This window comes from Mustela erminea, chromosome 10 (assembly GCF_009829155.1).
Source record: "Mustela erminea isolate mMusErm1 chromosome 10, mMusErm1.Pri, whole genome shotgun sequence".
NCBI lineage: Eukaryota > Metazoa > Chordata > Mammalia > Carnivora > Mustelidae > Mustela > Mustela erminea.
The window spans coordinates 9,206,725-9,224,479 of record NC_045623.1 but is presented as its reverse complement, the minus strand read 5'-3'; the positions used below and the strand labels follow the sequence as shown (position 1 = coordinate 9,224,479).

Below are 17,755 nucleotides of genomic sequence, written 5' to 3'. Positions count from 1 at the left end.
ATGTGAGAATTTATTTGAATCTACTTAGTTCCTGAATTTTAGAAAGCAAGGATTCAAATAGTGAGGGTCTAGGTGAAGAGGGATCCCTGTGTTACCTCTGTACATAGTTTCTGTGGCTATATCAGTTTACTATATTTGCTTGGTATGTTATGTGTTGTTGCTTGTATCTGAAGGCACAGTCTGCAGCAATTTCTAATGTGGGCGATGAAATACATTTCAAAATAGAGATCATTCAAATAATAAGTTTAAAATATGAGACGTTAAACATCAAGCTAATGTAGGCACATTAGCTCATTTAAAAATCATTCAAAAAGATAATATTTCAACAGAACTGGGTGGTGCTAGAATCATACCTATTTTGGGTGTGGTTCAAAAAAATCTTAATTTGAAAAATACAAATTCATAATTTATCTTTATTTTGTGTGTATGTAGAAGGAAGCAGGGTAGAGGGGTGAGGAACCTTTAATGGATACGTAATGGAAAATGAATCATGGCCATTATTTCTTATTCACAGTATTTAAGGGGTACTTGTTGAATTGACTTTTCTTCATTAATGTGTTAATTTAGTATTATAGTTAGGTGCTTAAGTTCTGGAGTCTTGACTGCATGGCTTTATGGCCTAGTTTGTCACTGATTAGATGTATGATCTTAAAATTTTTAAACTCTGTGCCTAAGCTGCTTGCCCTGGATGACATTGGCATCTACTTGACAGATTGTTGTAGTGAATGAGGTGGTACAGGCAAGTGCTCAGAATAATATTTCCTGGTGTTTAGTAAGTGATCAGTAAAGATGAGCAGTTATTGCTATTGATGATTGTAGTTTTAATGGAATTATTTTAATTTCGAGGCTACTTTATGTATTGTATATGTTTCTGAAAAGTTAGGTACAGAGAAATATATATACATATATATTTTTAAAAATTTTATTTATTTATTTGACAGAGAGCACAAGTAGGCAGAGCAGCAGGCAGAGAGAGAGGGAAGCAGACTCCCTGCTGAGCAGAGAGCCGATGTAGGACTCCATCCCAGGACCCTGAGATCATGACCTGAGCGGAGGTCAGAGATTTATTAACCAACTGAGCCGCCCAGGCGCCCCCAGATTAGTATTTTAAAAGCATACCCGAACCTTGTTGTCTAAGGGAACATTTTATAACCAAAGTAGTTAGCAACAGATGTGTATTGCATGTCCACTGGGTGTCAGGCCCTGCTTTAATAGAGCTTCTCATCTAGGGGGATGATGGGCATTAAATACATACCTTTATTTTCGAAGAGTGGTAAGTATTATGAAAGTGTACTCAGTGCTGTCAGAACACAGAACACATGTGATTTATCCTGTGGATTGAGGTTGGGGGGAGGTGGTGGGCAGGCTGTGGGAGTAGGGAAGGCTTCATTGAGGAAGCAATGAATGAGTCAGAGATTTAGAACAAGTAGATTGCTGAGTGAAGTAGAGATGCGGGGAAAAAAAGTAGTCAAAGCCGAGGACACCCTGTGTGTGAGAACCCTAAGAAAAAAGCCTGGCATCATGGAGGAGCTGACAAATGTCCAGTGTGGCTGGTGTAGATTTAGCAGTGTGGGGCTAGGCAAAGAGACTACACAAAAGGTCAGATTTGGCTTCCGTTGTTCAGAAAGTATGAGTTAGTTGCTAACCTTCAAATGTCAGGAGATTTCACATGAAAGTCTGGACTTCTGATTTCTCTTAAAAATATCGAAGGACCTGGCAACACCCAAATCTGTATTTTCCAATGACAGCCCTGAGCTAGATCTGGGCAGGAGCTGCCCCCTCTAGAGGGCCATGTGTTCTTCATTTTATGCCACTCCACTAAGCTTTGAGTTAAGGAAATCTAATGAATCAGCATTTCACCTGGTTGTTGAGTTGGGAATCCCTAGGCATGATCCTGGAGAGTCCGTAGTCAAATATTTTGGTCTTTATTCTGAGTACTATGGAAAGTCAGTGAAGGGTTTTCACTAAAGCAAGGCAGTAACATAATCATTTTTTTAAAATTTAAATAAAAATTTAAATAATCACTATGGTTGCATTGTAAACATTGGATTGGAGAGGAGCAGGAGGATATGTGAAATTAGGAGAGTCTAGGTCACAGAAGAGACTGGCTTAGATCACGGTGGTGATAATGGAGAAGGAGAGAAGTTCGTGGAGAAGAGGGGTTGATTGAAGAGATGTTAGTCAATGTGTTAAGTTTCACAGAAATTGATAGTTCATTGAATATGGGGCTAAGGTAGGCGGAGGAGGGAGACCAGGATAACTCCCAGTTTCTGGGTGGCATGGCTATGGGTTACTAAGAAATACATACCCTATGGAATTAATACTTTATATAATTGATATTACATGAGTTTAAGATAAAGCATTTTAATGAGAAAACCCGTGTGTTCTCTTCAGTTAAATGGTTCACAAATAATTGGTAGTTTTTAAATGATAATAATGTAAAATGCATGGTTTGATGTTGATGACAGTCATTTTTAACATCTGTGATCTCAAGGTAACCAAAACAGGTATTGGTCATAAAACACATGGATGTTGTTATAAATATACGCTGATATACATCAAAGTATCATGTTCACGATTTGTGTACACGTAATAGATCTATTCCACTGAAATTTTACTTACTAATTTCTTTCATTTTTAAAACTGACATTTGTTTTATATACTAGCATTATAAAAGTGGGCTTCATGTTTCGTTTTTTTTTTTTTTTAATACTTAATTGAATTGCCAGTAAGTTTCATCTTCTAGTCAGGATTTTGTTGGTATGACTTGAATATTTGAAGATAAGTTAACTTCTGGTAGTTTCCTCAAACAGAGAGAACAGGCTTTGGAATTAGAAGGACCTAAAGTTGCGTCTTGGTTTTACTAGATAGCTGTGAGGCATTGTACTAGACATAATCACTCTAAACCTGTGCTGGCCAGTGTGTTTAGTCACTAATGACACTTCACTTTTGAACTTGAAATGTGTCTAGTCCAGATTGCAGTGTTCATTAGTGAGAGTTTTTCAAGATTTTCAGGTCATGATTCGCATTTTTTGCTTGATTCAGTTTTGCTTTTTATTGCAGGAGTAGAAATTTTAAATCTCACTATCATTTTAATTTTAATATCCTTTCTTTTCTCATCCCTCTTCCATGCCTTTTCCCCCCCTTATCCTGTTAGGCTCCTGTTTGGGGAGGTCACATCATTTTATCCTCTTAAATTGGCTGGGCTTCCATTGTAATGTATTTGCCCTCTTTGGCCCTTGGTTGTTTTTCCCACTTCCCTTTACTCAGATATGAATAAAGTAATGTCTGTTTAACAGTCTGATATGGATGCCTTGATCGTATGGGTATATATGTATATAGACTTTGTTTACTTTTATTGAGTGAAAACCGTTCGTTTCCATAGTTGGAGAACAAGTTGATCTTTACCTCTCAGTGTAATTTCCTCTACTCTGCTGTGATACTAGCATCTTTAGTCCTCTCAACTGTTTTGGTGCTAGAGTACATTTTTGTGTGATTCCTAAATTCAGTGTACAGTTGGCTGCATGGACAGCTACTGAGATTGTTGTCCATTACCACTTGGAAAGCAGTTTTTCATTGTTTCCCATGCACTTCCCCCATCCTCCAGGAATTGCTCTCTCACTGAACCTGAGTAGTTAGATAATAAGGTAAGAATTGGGATGAAATGGTCGGGAAAGGCTCTGACTTTATGGAGGTCTCTGTCCCATTTTCCTATTGGGACAGACCCTTGTTCTCTGCGATCAGTTACAATTGGGGTAGAGGTAAGGCTTGATTCTCTACAATCTTAAGTATAGTTATCAGTTAGTAAAGTATAGTTATCAGTAAAAAATTCTTCCAAATTCTGAAGTAATAGCTTTTTTTTTTTTTTTAGGATTTTTTTTATTTATTAGACAGAGATCACAAGTAGGCGGAGAGGCAGGCAGAGAGAGAGAGGGAGGCAGGCTCCCCACCGAGCAGAGAGCCTGACTCGGGGCTCGATCCCAGGACCCTGGGATCATGACCTGAGCTGAAGGCAGGGGGTTTAACCCACTGAGCTGCCCAGGTGCCCCATAGCTCTTATTTCTTTGATAGTCTGAGTTTTCATCATTTTCTGCATCTTTTTTAAGTACTGATACTGACTTAGAAGAGTGCAAAATCATTGCACTGCTAACCAGATGACATTTGGTATATTCTTATTTAAAGTCAAATTTTGATCCTAGACGAAGTGATGGTGACCTTGCTTTTATTGGTTCAGCATTATCAAATCACTATGTCAGTAGTACTTATTTTTAATTCTTTTCAGAGATGAATAAAGTATTAGAGTGGTATGGTTAAAATGCAGAATACCAAGGCATAAATTCTCATTTTCAACTTGGTCAGTGAATGTTGGGAATTCCAGGAGATGGTGCTCCAGAAACTGAATGTTAATATATTAAACAGCATTTATAGGATCAAGTTAAATGTTTTTAGGAAATCAAATTTGTTCAAGCATTAGTTTGTTTATTTGCTTTAAGAGCTATTATAGCCTTTCCAAAATTTCTCTTGGGTTTTATAAGAAGTGTTCTAGGGCTATGAAATGTTTCTGTGATATTTTTGGATTTTCTTATTTTAAAGGCTCAAACAATCTAAGAATATTTCTTCTGAATTATTAACATTGTCTTATGTAGGTATGTAGTCTCTGTAACATGGAATTTGAAATTAGATTTTATTTTTTATCAGCATCATTTATTGTAATTCCATGCTTCAATTACTTTGAGTGATTTGCATTTAATCTTATTTTCTGATAGTGTTTTCTGATCTTCAGGGTTCTTGTTAATATTAATTTACCCATTACAGCTGAGATTGCCCGAATCCATTTATGGGTTTATTCCCTTACCTCCACTGTCTGTAGGTAGTGTTTTTCCCTTGTACTTTATCTTTCTCATGTATGTCTGTGATTGTATATTTACAGTCTATTTGCTTACTTCTCTTTCTCTCCTAAAAGAGCATGGGTTCCTTGAGGGCAAATAACTGTCTTTAATTTATCTTTTATGTCCAATGCTTGAAGTACATTTGGCCTTTAATAAAAGTATATACCTGTTGAATAAATGATGTCCATGGCACGGTGGCCAATTCCCTGAGAGAAGGTATAAACAAAACACAAGAATTGAGAGGTAAGATGCAGAAGTAGGAGGAATGATATCTTACAGTGAGAAGCATAGTCTTTAATAAAGGCCCTTTATAAAAAACAATTTAAAAAAATTAGGGAATAATTCCTGCTGGCCTTATCGACAACATACTTACTCCTGTAAATATATCTAAGTTATTTTGCATGCCCCCACGTTGAATTTCTCCTTTAGAAAAAAAGGAAGAAAACAATAGTATTGGAAAATGTTTTCACACATTTAACCTTTAGTCTTTATGTCACACCTGTAAGTTAGGTTTTACTAACATAATTTTTAAAAATATAGCTATAAAATTAGATCATGCTGAAAGTTGGCACCTGAGAAACTAACATCTCCAGTAGTCCCCCCACATCGGCAGTTTCACTTTCCTGGTTCAGTTACCTGCGGTCAGCCAGTGATGCTCCTGCTGATGCGTGAGGTCAGTCGCAGCCTCCTGCTAGGTCGCAACACTTCCATTCATCTCATCATGTAGGCATTTTATCATCACACAGCGTCATCATAAGAAGGGGGAGTGCAGTACAACAAGGTATTTCGAGAGAGGGAGGGCAACCACATTTATGGATATTGTTATTCTAATTTATTATGAGATGTTTATCTCTTACTATTTCTCATTTATATATTAAACTTTATCATAGGTATGTACAGGAAAAAATGGTGTGTGTATATAGGGTTTGTTATTGTCTGTGGACAGTAGGGGTCTTGGAACTTATCCCCCACAGAGAAGGAGGACTTTTTTTTGAAATCAGTAGTTCATGATAAACATTAGCTAACTGGGCAAATGTTTTGTTTACTATTGTTTGAAAATTATTTAAAAAATTAGAATATGGTTTGGGCTGATGCTACATATTGATTGGCCAGGACAGTCATTTGCTGTTCTTATTTTCCATAATTGTGCAAATTCTGTTGGAAAAGTTTATTTTGATTGGCATTGAACCTTTGCTGGAACTTTTTCCTTTTAGAACATGGCTGTAATGAAGAATGCCCTGGAGATGTACGTACAGATTGGTTTTAGGATTTATTGTAAGAAAAATCTCCTTCAAACGGGCATTTATTTCAATGGTCTATCTTGGAATTTTATGTAGTCCAGAAGGAAGACATCATTGTATATTTAAAAGAACCTTGGGCTCAGTGTTGAGAGATAGGGGCTCTAGTTTCAGCGCTGTCCTTACTTGCTGGCGTATATTTAGATAAGCTGTTTAACTTCCCCGTGCCTTATTTATGAAATGAGTGAATTGATTGAATCTTTAAAGATTCCTTCCAGCTCACACATATGAAATACTAATAATTTCATGAAGTAGGGAACTGAAAAATGTGCGGTAATTTACTTCAAGATATTATAAATACTGTGAAAACAAAATGTGTTCTAAATAGGAATTAGCAGTGTCATTTTTATATATAAAAATGAAGGTTAAAAACCATTTCATGTGTGGCTATAATTCACTTATATAATATTATGATTATGTAATGAAATCTGTACCAATTTAAAAAGTGTAAATGAATAAAATACTTTTATATATTCTTGATTCTCTTAAGTTTGAAAGTATAATTTATTGAACATTTTTTTGAAACATTTTATGTGCTGGCCTGAATGAAGGTAATAGATATATTTACGAAAGTATTTCCAGGTGTCATTTGTGAGCCCAGTTAATAATTCCATCTCTTAATTTGCTGTCTAAGTCTTTAGATGCTGAGGGTAACAGGAGTCCCTGAGTAATTGAGGCCTCAGATCTGTGAAGGCTTTTACTACTCTTGATGCAAAATATTCTTTGATTTCCTAACCATAATATTGAGAGATGCCATTGAAAGTGTCTGTTCTCTTTTATTCTCCATATTTTTTTTTTTTTAAGATTTTATTTATTTATTTGACAGAGACCACAAGTAGGCAGAGAGGCAGGCAGAGAGAGGAAGGAGAGCAGGCTCCTCGCCGAGCAGAGCGCCCGATGCGGGGCTCGATCCCAGGACCCCGGGATCATGACCTGAGCTGAAGGCAGAGGCTTTAACCCACTGAGCCACCCAGGTGCCCCTTATTCTCCATATCTTAACAAGAACTTGAGGGACAAGCTATATAATGAGTTAAACAAAAGGATATGAAGTAATCTGGAGACCACAAAGAACAATGTTTTTATTGTTTTTCCACTTATGTTTTTGACATTTACATATTTATAAAATCAACTTCTATCACTTACGCACATCTCTTGGCCTCTTCTTTGTGGTAATAATTACTATTAAAGAATATTGGTCCATTTGTTAATTCAGCAGGTGTTTTCGAATATTATGTGCTAAGCATTATACTAACTATTGGGGATTATAGGAGATTAATTTTGACTTGGACATTACTGAAAAATTTAAATCTTAGATTCAGATCTTAACATCATTCTTAAAGTATATATTACCATCTTTGGAGTCAGAGTCTATGGGTCTTAGACCTCACCTAGACGAGGCTTGGTGTATGTATTTAGGTCACTGGCATTTTTTTGAGAACGACAGGGCTTGTAAAGTTGAGTTTTTAAAGTTGACTCAAATTTTTTTTGCTAAATTGTCTGTAGAGTGGTTGTACCAATTTGCATTCCTACCTACATCTTCATAAACCATGATGGTGTTAGACTTCGAACATCTTTACTAATCTGATGTCAATTTTAGTTTTTATTTCCCTGTTTACTGGTGAGGTAGAACTTTCTTTTCTTTCTTTCTTTTTTTTTTTTAACATTAGTTGTTTGGCTTTCCCAGTTTTTGAGTTGCTTGTTCACATTTTTTGGTCAGTTTTTCTTTTGGGTTTTTCTTCTTTTTCTTTTCTTTTCTTTTCTTCTTCTTCTTCTTCTTCTTCTTCTTTTTTTTTAAAGATTTTATTTATTTATTTGACAGAGATCACAAGTAGGCAGAGAGGCAGGCAGAGAGAGAGCTCCCCACTGAACAGAGAGCCCAATGTGGAGCTCCATCCCAGGACCCTGGGATCATGACCTGAGCTGAAGGCAGAGGCTTTAACCCACTGAGCCACCCAGGCACCCTCTTCTTTTTCTTATTTGTATGAATTATTTCTACATTCTGACTGAATTCTTTGTTATATGCATTACACATATATTCTTGAAATGGATGCCTTATTTTTAAACTTTGTTTATGGTTTCTTTAATGTTTCAGAGGTTTAAAATGTTAATGTAATAGAAATTGTTAATATTTTTCTTCACGGTGTTGCTTTTTGAATTTTGCTTGGGGGAATGCTTTAAACCCTGAAGTTATAGTGACCTATATTTTTAGTTCTGGCAGTTATAAGGTTTTGTTTTTCACATCTAGGGATTTAATCTACTACTTAGTTTAGATTTTTTTCTGTGATGAGGTAGGGATTGAGTTTGTTTTTTTGTACAGGTGTCCAGTTTTCCCTGTGCTTCTTACTGAAGAATGTGTGTTTTCCCATAGATTTGTAATGCTGTTTCTTCCATATAACAATTTTTCATATTTTCATAGGTTTTTTTTCTGGGCTCTGTGTTCTTCTGTGTATTTCTTTTGGATTAGCGTGGTGTGCTGTTTTAGTAAGTGTAATAACGAGTGTAGCTTTACATAACTCTTGATATCAGGTAATGCAATGGACTGAATGAGTGCTCGTGTCCTCCCAAAATTCACATGTTGAGATCTGATTTTCAGTGTGCTAGTATGAGGAGGGTAGAGCCTTTGGAAGGTAATTAGGTTATGAGTGTGAAACCCTCCTGAATGGGATTAGTGCCCTTGTAAAAACATGTGAGAGAGCTTGCTTGCTTTCTTTCTCTACCATTCCACCATGTGAGGAATCAGCAGTCTGCAACCTAGAAGAGGGTTCTCACCAGAACCTGACATACTGGCATCCTGATCATGGGTTTCCAGCCTCCGGAAATACATTTTTGTTGTTTAAAAGCCATTCACTGTATGGTACTTTATTACAGCCACACAGAGACAGTTTGTTTATTCAAATTGTGCTTGCCCTTCTTGAATCTAAGCTCTTCCGTAAGTATTTATTTCTTCAATCAAGGTAAATTTTGCATGACGTAAAATCAGTCATCTTAAAGTGTACAATTTAGTGGCATTTTAATACATTTAATACATTCCTAGTGTTGTGCCTCTGTCTAATTCCAAAACATTTTCATACCGTAAAAGGAAACTCCATACCCATTAAGCAGTTACTTCCCCAGCCCCTGGCAAACTGTCTGCATTCTGTCTCTAAGGATTTACCTGTTCTGGTAAATGTTATGACCCATGTGGTATGTTTTTAACATGAAGGGAATCATGCTATGTAAGACATCTTGTGTCTGGCTTTCACTTGCCATAATGTTTATGAGACTAATCCACATTGTAGCATGTGTCAGTACTTCATTCCTTTTTTATGGCTGAGTTGTACTCCATTGTTTGTATAAACAATTTACAGTTTGTTTATGCATTCCTCTGGTGACAGACAGTTGCCCTGTTTCCACCTTTTATTCTACCACTATTCACTATTCAGCTGTGAACATGTGTGTATTTATTTGAGTACCTGTTTTTAATTCTCTTGGGTATAAACCAAGGAGTGGAATTTCTGGGTCATATGGTAATTCTGTGTTTAACTTTTTGAGGAACTGCCAAACTGTTTTCCATGGCCGCTGAATCATTGTACATTCCCATTAGTAACTTCTGAAGGTTCCATTTTCTCCACATCCATGTCAACATTTAAAAAAAATGATACCCATCCTAGTGTGTGTGAAGTGGTATCTCATTGTAGTTTTCATTTGGATTTCCCTCAGGACTACTGATACTGAATGTCTTATCATGTGCTTATTGGCCATTTTAGAGAAATGGCCCAAGTACTTTGTCCCTTTAAAAAAAATTGGGTGGTTTGGCCTTTTGTTACTGAGTAAGGTTAAGACATAATCTTCTCGATACTAGATCCTTATCAGATTGATGGCTTGTGAGTATTTTTGCCCTTCTTACAGATTATCTTTCACTTTTTCTTTTTTTTTTAATCTTTCACTTTCTTGAGAGTGTTCTTTCATGTAAATGGTTTTTAATTTTGATAAAGCCCAATTTATTTTCTTTTTGTTGCTTATGTTTTTGGTGTCATTTATGAATTTATTACCAAGCCAAGATTATGAATATTTACTCTTGTTTTCTTAAGACTTTTATGATCTTAACTTTTATATTTAGGTTGTGGATCCATTTTGACTTTTGGTGTATGGTGTGAGAAAGGGGTCCAACTTTGTTATTTTGTGTGTGGCTCTTCATTTGTTTGTGCACCATTTGTTGAAGAAACTTTTTTCCCCAAGTATTGGCACCCTTTTTGAAAATCAGTTCTCTGTACTAGTATGAGTCTTTTTCTGGACACTCAGTTCTGTTCTTTTCGTCTGTATATGTTTGTATGTTTGTCCTTATGCCATTACCACACTTTTTTCTTTCTTTCTTTATTATTATTATTATTTTTTTAAAGATTTTTAAAATTTATTTTACAGACAGAGATCCCAAGTAGGCAGAGAGACAGGCAGAGAGAGAGGAAGAAGCAGGCTCCCCACTGAGCAGAGAGCCCGATGCGGGGCTCAATCCCAGGACCCTGAGATCAGGGTCGAAGGCAGAGGCATTAACCCACTGAGCCATCCAGGCACCCCCTTTTTAAAAAAAAATTACATAGCTTATACCCATTTAGTTCCACATTATCATAAAAAGAAAATAATTACTTAATATACAAAAAATTGGACCTTCTGTTGGCATCAGTCATAGGCCATTTGATCTGAGCTTAATAGGACTTAAAGTACTCAAAAAATGTACATACATTTTAGAATGGGGATAAGGGAAAAAAAAAAGAGGAAGAGCAATCAGAAAACATCAAAGAGATGCAGACAGAGGGAGAGACATTATTTTAAATAGGTATCTCATGATTCTGAACCACTGGGTTTGCACACACCTCACATGGAAGAGAATAGAATAGAACATAATCTCGAAAATGCATTCACAAATAGTAATTTATGACCTAGAATAGTACCACACTGTTTTGGTTACTGAACCTTTGTAGCAAGCTTTAGAAATTGAGAATGTGAATGCTCCAAACATTGTTATTCTTCTTCAGGATTGTTTTAACTATTTGGGACCACTTGCAATTCCTTATGTATTTGAGGATCAGCTGTTCAATTTCTGTGAAAACAGCTGTTGGAATTTTGATAGTGATTTTGTTGAATCTGTAGATTGGTTTGGGCAGTCTTATCTTTTTAACATTAAGTCTTCTAATCTGGCTATAATATTTTTCCATCATTTATGTCTTCCTCAGTTTCTTTCAGTAATATTTGTAGTTTTCAGTACACAAGTATTTCACCTTTTTAGTTAAATTTTTCCCTAAGTATTTATTTCTTTTGTATGCTATTATGAGTGGAATTGTTTCCTTAATTTCCTTTTTTGGGTTTTTCATTTGTGATACATAGAAACTTAACTGATTTTTATGTGTTGAGCTTGTGCTCTCAGTTTTACCAAGTTCATTTGTTGTCTCCAGTAATTTTGTGAATTCTTGGGGATTTTCTGTATATATAGGAACGTGTCATCTGTGAATAGAGATAGTTTTACTTCTGCCTATCCAATTTGGATGTTTTTAATTTTTTTTTTTCTTGCCTAATTGCTTTGGCTAGAACTTTATAGTATAATATTGAATAGCAGTGGTGAAAGTGGGCATCTTTGCCTTATTCCTGATCTTAGGGGGAGAGCTTTTAGTCTTTCACCACTGAGTATGATGTTAGTTGTGAAGTTTTCAAAAGTGCCCTTTGTCATGTTGAGGGAAGTTTCTTTGTATTCCTAGTTTGCTGTGTGTTTATGATGAAAGGGTGTTGGATTTTGTCAGATGCTTTTTCAGCATCATTTGAGATGATCATGTATTTTATTCCCTTTGTTCCATTAATGTGGTGTATTATTTTTCATGATTTTCTTGTGTTGAACCACGTTTGCATTTCTGGGATAAAATCTGCCTGCTCATGGTATGTATAGTCCTTTTAATATGCTGTTGGGATTAGTTTGCTAGCATTTTGTTGAGGATATTTGCATCTATATTTCTAAAGGGTATCTAGTGTTCTTGTGGTATCTTTGGCTTTGATATTGGGTCATGCTGGCTTTATGGAATGAGTTAAGTGTTCTTGCCTCTTTTGGTTTTTTTTGGAAGAGTTTGAGGAAGATTGGTGTTAATTCTTTAAACATGGTAGAATTTACCTGTGAAACCATCTGGTCCTGGGCCTTTCTTTGTTGAGAGGTTTTGGTTCTTGATTTAAGATCTTTACCTGTTACAGGTCTATTTAGATTTTCTGTGTTTGCTCGAGTTAACTTTTTGTAGTTTGTGTGTTTCTAGGAATGTGTCCAATTCATCTAGGTTTTCTAATTTGGTTGTGTACACTTGTTTATAATACTGTCTTTAAATCTTTTTTTATTTCTGTAAGGTCGGCAATAATGTCTCCATTTTTATTTCTGATTTTATTTATTTACATTATCTCTGTTTTAGCCATTATTGGAAGTGGAGTATGGAAGTCTCCAGCTATTATTGTAAAATTGCCTGTTTCTTTCTTCAGTTCTGTAGGTGCTTGCTTCATATATTTTGGGGTTCTGTTGTTTGTTGTTTATAGTTACTACATGTATGTTTATAATTGCTACATCTTCATTTTCTTGATGAATTGACATCAATAATTATTTTAGAATTAGGTTACCAAGATCCCATCCTCCTGCTTTCCAGTCTCCCTTTAGTACCGCTTATTGGTTGAACCTAGTAGGAAGCCAGTTGATAAAAGAGAGAGGTAGTTTGCAGAGGCTAGTAAGCCCCAGTATCATGAAGGAAAGTATAGAAGAGTAGATTTGAAAATTGAAGATTTGAGTTTACCCACTGGTGCTGTCTGGCTTCCTTGTATGGACTTTTAAAAATTTTTGATTTTTGATTTTTTTAAAGAGTTTATTAGAGAGAGAGAGAGAGCATGAGTAGGGAGAGGGAGAAACAGGTTCCCCACTGAGCAGGGAACCCAGTGCAGGGCTTGATCCCAGGACCCTGAGATCAGGGTCTGAGCTGAGGGCAGACAGTTTACTGACTGAGCTCCCAGGCGCCCCTTTAAGTGTGTGAACTGTAATTAGGGCCAGATGAGCAGTCAGTGGAGCATCTGTACGGGGCCTCTTTTTTGTAGACTTGGAGTTGAATAGCCAGTAGTTCACCTGAGGCAAAATGGATCCCTTTTGGGATGGGCCTTTTCTCTGGAGAGCCTTGTAGTCTGATGGTTTTGAACTGGGCAGATGATCAGGAGGACCTCTTCACAGGAGTGACTGAGGCAGGCCCTTTTAGCCTATGCTGGAAGTTATAGCAGTCGGCAACACAGGATTGTGGATAGCTTTGCAGGAGAGCAGGTTAGTGCTCTGCCGCCAAGTCCCAGGTCTCTTCCCAGATTCCTGAAAGTACTTTCTATATCCGTGGGTAATAGTAACTAGGAATTATGGGTTGGTTGACTGCCTTCCTAATCTCCAACTTGTTCTCATTTATGCCATATTTAGAATAACTTGGAGTTTTAAGCATTAGGTGGAACTCCTCTGTTTTCCAGTGGTGGTGGTTGGTCAGAATTTTTCATTCTGCATTGGTTGGAATTGCCTTAGCAACATTTGAGAGTGATTGAGTCAAAGGCATGAACTTAGGTCATAGTACCAGAATACCTCTTCCGTCTGCATTAAAAAACAAACAGTAGAAACCAAGTGTAATGCATATTTAAAAAGGTATTTATTGGAAGGATAATGGTTGGCTTTCAAGGCTAGAGAACTAGGTTTGGAAAACAGGCATTAGAGGAAGCTGAGTATGCAGAGCCATGGTGAGAGTTAAGAAATAGTGTACCACGTCACTGCTGCTGGTCACTGAGCTCTGGTTATGGCTTTGCTACCTTTTGACACTGGATCTGCTTCCCGAGTTATTTCCAAAATTGAGTCCTGTTTCTCTGTGTCACTTATTTCAGCTCTGTAGTCCCAGCCAGAGCATCTGATTGCCTAAGTGTGGGTCACAGCCTCTTGTCTTGTTAAATGATAGACAAACTATCTTGAACCTTCTGGCTTCTATGGGAAGAGAATGGATTCTGCTTTCAGTATAATGGTGGATTCCTCAATTTAGATAAGGGATTACATATTAACATAATAAGAAACATAAAGTAAATTGAAAAGAGCTGTAAGTTTTATTACACTGACTTGTATTGTAGTTGGGGATGAAATTTTTACTTGTGCTGTGCTATTTGGAAATGTAGATATAAACAGTCTTTCTAGACTCTACCCTTTCTGTACTTTCTGTGCAGTGGTTTAAAACAGGGGGCAGTATTTTTCCTTTAGAGGGTTGTTGGAAACACGGGGGCATTTTCTGCTTGTCACACTGATGGAAAGGATAGCATTATTGACATTTAGTGGATGGGGAACAGGAATCCTAACCACTGCAGTGCCCTGGTATTCTGCACAACAAATAATTGAATTATCTTGCCCCAAATGCCCCTAATGCATTTGAGAAACACTGGATTATATGGATTATTTTAATGAAGGGCTGCAAATTTTTACTGGCCTCTTTTACTTCACTGTCTGCACCCTCTAGTTTGAGTTTTATTTCTTACTTCCTTGCTTTGCTTCTTGGTACTTTTCTTTAGTTCAGGGATTTTATTCCTTTTCAAGCCAAAAAAATAAAAAATAAAATCTTCAATACCACGTATAAAGATGAACTCAAAATGGATCAAAGACTTAATATAAGAGCTAAAATTATGAAATTCTGAGAAAAAGACTTAGGGGAAAATCTTCATGATGTAGGATTTTGCAATGATTTCTTGGGTAGGACACCAAAAATAAAGGCAACAGAAGAAGGAAATAGGGAAGTTGGACTTCATTAAAATTAAAAACTTTTGGGGGTGCCTGGCTGGCTCAGTTGGTGGAGCGTGTGACTTTTGATCTTGGGGTTGTGAATTCAAGCCTTACAATGGGTGTAGAGATTACTTAATGAAATCTTAAAAAATTAAAAACATTTGAGAGGTCATTAGGGCTTGGAGGTGAGGACAGGGTATATCTGTATTTGTGGGCTGACATAGCAAAATGCTCAAGTGGATGGCTTAGATAACAAATCTATTTCTCACGGTTTTAGAAGCTAGAAGTCCAAGATCAAGGTCCAGCAGGGTTTGGTTTCAGGTGTAGACTCTTTCCCTGGCTTGCAGGTGGCTTCCTTCTTGCTGTATCCTCACATGGCCTTTATTTTGTGCTTAGGGTAAGGGTAGGGTAGGAAGGGTTGGTAGAGGAGAAAAGAGATTTCTCTCCTTATAAGGCCTCTAATCCCATCATGAGAGCCTTACCCTTATGCAGTCTAAACCCTCATTCCTTCCCAAAGTCTCCATCTCCAAATACTGTTATGTTCAGGGTTAGTTTCAATGTACAAGTTTTTAGTGTTACAAACATTCAGTCTATGTGAATTTATAGGGACACATTCATTTCTAAGACGTAGTGTCTTTGGGAAAAACCAAATAAACTTAGACCACAGAAGCAAGTTGTCAGTTTGAAGAGGCTAGGTGGAGAAGGAGTATATGAGCCAAAAGAAGTAGAGAAGGAAGGTTCAAAAACTAAAAAAATGGGGGACGCCTGGGTGGCTCAGTGGGTTAAGCCGCTGCCTTCGGCTCAGGTCATGATCTCAGGGTCCTGGGATCGAGTCCCGCATCGGGCTCTCTGCTCAGCAGGGAGCCTGCTTCCTCCTCTCTCTCTCTGCCTACTTGTGACCTTTCTCTGTCAAATAAATAAATAAAATCTTAAAAAAAAAAAAAAAAAAACAACAAAACCTAAAAAAATGGAAAGGCAGAGCTACCAGGAACGAAGAGAGGTGGCTACAGCACTTGTTTCTGAATTTTGTATTTTAGGTGTAGGCAGGGAGTATTTAGCAAAAATGCTTATTGTGAAAATAGCAGCTTTGGGCCAGGAACTGCACTAGAATCTGAATGGATAATGTTTCACTCCACAGGAAAGTAATGAGTAATTTTACAAAACCTTTTAAAAAAGAACATTTAGAGTAAACTCTCTTTATGTTTTCACAGATGACCTATAGTGACCTATAGTTTTGTTTTGGACACATGATTTCTCTCTCTCTCTCTCTCTTTTTTTAAGTGTGATTGATGCACAGTGTTACATTAGTTTCAGGTGTCCAACATAGTGATTATGTGCTGACCATAAGTGGAGCTGCCATCTGTTACCATACAGTGCTATTACAGTACTATTGACTGTATTTCTTGTGTTGTGCCTTTCATCCTGGTGACTTACTCCTTCCATGACTGGAACCTGTACTTGCCACTCTGCTTCATTCTGTCTATCCCCCACCCTGCCCCTCTCTGGCAGTCACCAGTTCTCTGTATTTATGAGTCTGTTTCTGCTTCTTGTGTTTGTTCATTTGTTTTGTTTTTAGGTTACACATATGAGGGAAATCATATAGTATTTGACTTTCTCTCTCCGACATATTTCACTGAGCATAATACCTGATAATCTAGGCCCATTCATGTTGTTGCAAATCGCAGGATCTCTCTTTTTTTGTGTGTGTGTGGCTGATTAATATTCCATTGTATATTTATACTACATTTACACATTTAGTTATTGATGGATACTTAGGTTGCTTTCATATCTTGGATTTGGAAATAATGCTGCAGTAAACATAGGGGCATGTATATGATTTGATGATTTCTTATAATCAGTCTATCATATTAGTGTTGTCTCCAGCTTCTCTCCATTTAATGGTTACTTTTTGATGATAACGATTTTTTGTGGAGAGGATCTTTATAATAGTCAGAAAACCATCAACTTTTATTCTTTATACTTTTTCAGCCAGTTAAAAGGACTATTTAAAATACTAAGTCACCTTCTAAGATGAAAGCACATTATGAAATAAAAGTCTTATAAAATATTGAAGCTGAAAGAAAGAAGAGGCTGTGACTTACTGTGTACATAATAGTTTCTTCTTTTTCTTTTGAGTTATATACCTGTTTTCGGTTTCTGATTCATTGCAGGATGACCAGGCTTTGTCGTATTTAGAGTCTTTATTCTGGGATAGAGATTTTACTATTTCTTTGTTACGTACTTTTAAATGATAAGAAAACACTTTGAATTTCTTGTAAGGTTTGTTTTATAGTGGATTTTTGCATGTGTGATGTGGTTGTCTATGCGTCCACACTGTCTGTGCCTAGATTGTAATCAGTATAGCAAAACTTCAAGGGAGAGGTTTGTAAATTGACAAAATGTGGGGTTTTTTGTCCTTCAGAATAAATCGTGAAAATTGGTTGGGTTAAAAACAAGATACATGAGAGAGAGATGGTAATCAGAATGATCACATGAAGGGAACAGACTTACACAGCACTATATTGTTGAGGGATGAAATAGTATGATCAACATAGATGACCAGCAGGAAACAACAGGGTCTGAGAAACATGGAGATTACGGTGGCTTTCAGTGTGATCATTCATTCATTCATTTATTCGTCAAATATTTATTGAATAGTGTGTTTCAAAGAGTGGGAATATAACATAGAGTAAGATAATGCCGTAGACTTAAAAAGTTTAGCAAACTTAGAGAAAAATGATAAATATGAAAATAAGATTTATAAATAAAGGGCTGTGGGAAGAGTGATGTTAGCA

The 17,755-nt window shown here is 36.6% G+C and overlaps 1 protein-coding gene across 2 annotated transcripts in view; it reads left to right on the top strand.

Annotated features, from left to right (window-relative positions):
• Positions 1-17,755, top strand: part of MAN1A2 (mannosidase alpha class 1A member 2) — a 187,248-nt gene that overhangs the window by 2,350 nt on the left and 167,143 nt on the right. The gene's annotated exons all lie outside the window — the stretch shown is intronic.